This window comes from Palaemon carinicauda, chromosome 38 (assembly GCF_036898095.1).
Source record: "Palaemon carinicauda isolate YSFRI2023 chromosome 38, ASM3689809v2, whole genome shotgun sequence".
Taxonomy (NCBI): Eukaryota; Metazoa; Arthropoda; class Malacostraca; order Decapoda; family Palaemonidae; genus Palaemon; species Palaemon carinicauda.
In genome coordinates this window covers 51,467,330-51,469,829 of record NC_090762.1, presented here as the reverse complement: position 1 = coordinate 51,469,829, position 2,500 = coordinate 51,467,330, and positions in this window count along the sequence as shown.

The window sequence follows — 2,500 nt, the reverse complement described above, 5'->3', positions numbered from 1 at the left end:
CACATCACCCATATCCAGCCTCATACATCCATCCGTCCGAGCTTTCCTAGCCTTATTTTTTACTTCCGTCAACGAAGTTGGAAGTAGGTTATGTTTTACCCGCTGTTTGTGTGTGCGTGTTTGTTTGTGAACAGCTTCCTGGCCACAATTTTAATCATAGAGTAATAAAACTTGCAGGGATTAACTATTATGTAAAAAGCTGGAAAGGGAATAGATTTTGGAAGATCAAGGTCGAGCAATATGTCTAATTCACGTAATTAGCCATAATAGTGGACATCGTTGTCACAGAGACTTCAAACTTGGTTCATATTCAAGTACATGAAAATCTACGCCAATTAATACATGTTAAGGTCATAGGTCAAGTTCAAGGTCGAGCAAAAGGTTGAGAAATAAGCTGCAGCGGCGGAGGTCTGCGTTCTACTGAGGCCCCTCTAGTTATTATATACAACACATTTTTTTTCTATATCTTGACTCTCCCGTCTTTCCAGTAGTGACCTTCCAGCAATCCATGTCACCTTTCTCATCTCGGTAACGTGCAATTTTCAAAAGAAGATCTTCCTTTGATAGTATTTGAAATAAGTCGTAGATGACATGTAGGATTAAGAATTATGCCGAGAACTTCAATTTTCAATACAATCAATTTTTTAATTGAGGTCTAAAATGTCCAACTTAGAAAAATGTGTGTGAATTAAAATAACTAAATCTGTGCATGGGTCATTTTATTCCAGTTTTTTAATCCAATACTATACTATGAACTTCAATTTTGAATACAAATAACTTTTCAATTGGGGTCTAAAATGTCCAACTTAGAAAAATGTGTGAATTAAAATAACTAAATCTGTGCATGGGTCATTATAATCCCTTCTTTGAATCCAATACAAAAAAAAAAAAAAAAAAAAAAAAAAAAAAAAAACCATAAGCGCATTGATTCTTTAGAATGACTGAACTTCATTTGCATATATATTAGCGCAGCAGTAAAGAAATTCCTGTAAACTTTAGCCGCTTCTCTTTCCTAGTTACGTAACACCTGATGCAGTGGGTAAACCTGTTGCGATGTATTCTTGCCAAATAACTTTGGGAGAATTGCTTGCATGTTACACATAACCTGTGCTTGGTTTTCAGTTGAAATTCTCATTTATATAGAAACTATTTGCTTTACCACATTGCCAACATTTATCGTTACAATCTCTATGGTTTTTCCATTGCCAACAGTTAACGTTAAGATCTCTAGTTTTTCCATTGCTAACAGTTAACGTTAAAATCCCTATAGATTTTCCATTGCCAACAGTTAACATTAAAATATATAGTTTTTCCATTGCCAGCAGTTAACGTTAAAATCTCTATAGTTTTTCCATTGCCAACAATTAAAATCTCTATAGTTTTTCCATTGCCAACAGTTAACGTTAGAATCTCTATAGTTATTCCATTGCCAACAGTTAACGTTGAAATCTCTATAGTTTTTCCATTGCCAACAGTTTACGTTTAAATCTCAATAGTTTTCCGATAAATTTTTGTGAAAAGAATTTGTTTTATAAAATTTACGGTATGGAATATTTTTGTTTCTTGAGACCAATACTAAACTCACTAATAGTGGCGTTCCTTCCAATAAGGACATCTGGCATTTCAAAAAAGGGCGTGTTCTTGTCTACAATTATTGTTTGCTTTCGTCAGTACAAAAGTAATCTCTCTCTCTCTCTCTCTCTCTCTCTCTCTCTCTCTCTCTCTCTCTGTATATATATATATATATATATATATATATATATATATATATATATATATATATATATATATATATATATATAAAGATAAATATATATATATATATGTGTGTGTATTTATATGTGTACATATGTGTTTATGTATGTATACTGTATATAGGCTATGTATATATTGTACAATATATACTGTACATATAGACATACATTTGTATATATGTATATGTATGCGTGTCAATATCTATATATATATATATATATATATATATATATATATATATGTATATATATATGTATATATATACAGTATATATATATATATATATATATATATATATATATATATATATATATCAACAACAAATTCAGATGTTTCTAGTCCCTTGCAGAACAAAGGCCTGAGACATGACCTTATTTATATAAGGGGTTTGGCCATTTCATCACCACACTGGCCACTGCGGATTGGTAATGATGGGAGGTTTTAGTCCGATAGCTCACAGCGCATGCGCATCAACTTATTATGCGTGGCCCTAACTAATACAGCTGTGCTGATCATGAGGATTTACAATGTCTTTCATCACGTGAAGGTATCACCACGCAGAAAGGGAGTACTGTATATATATATATATATATATATATATATATATATATATATATATATATATATATATATATATATATATAGATGTATATATATATATATATATATATATATATTTATATATATATATATATATATATATATATATATATATATACACACACACATATATATATATATATAT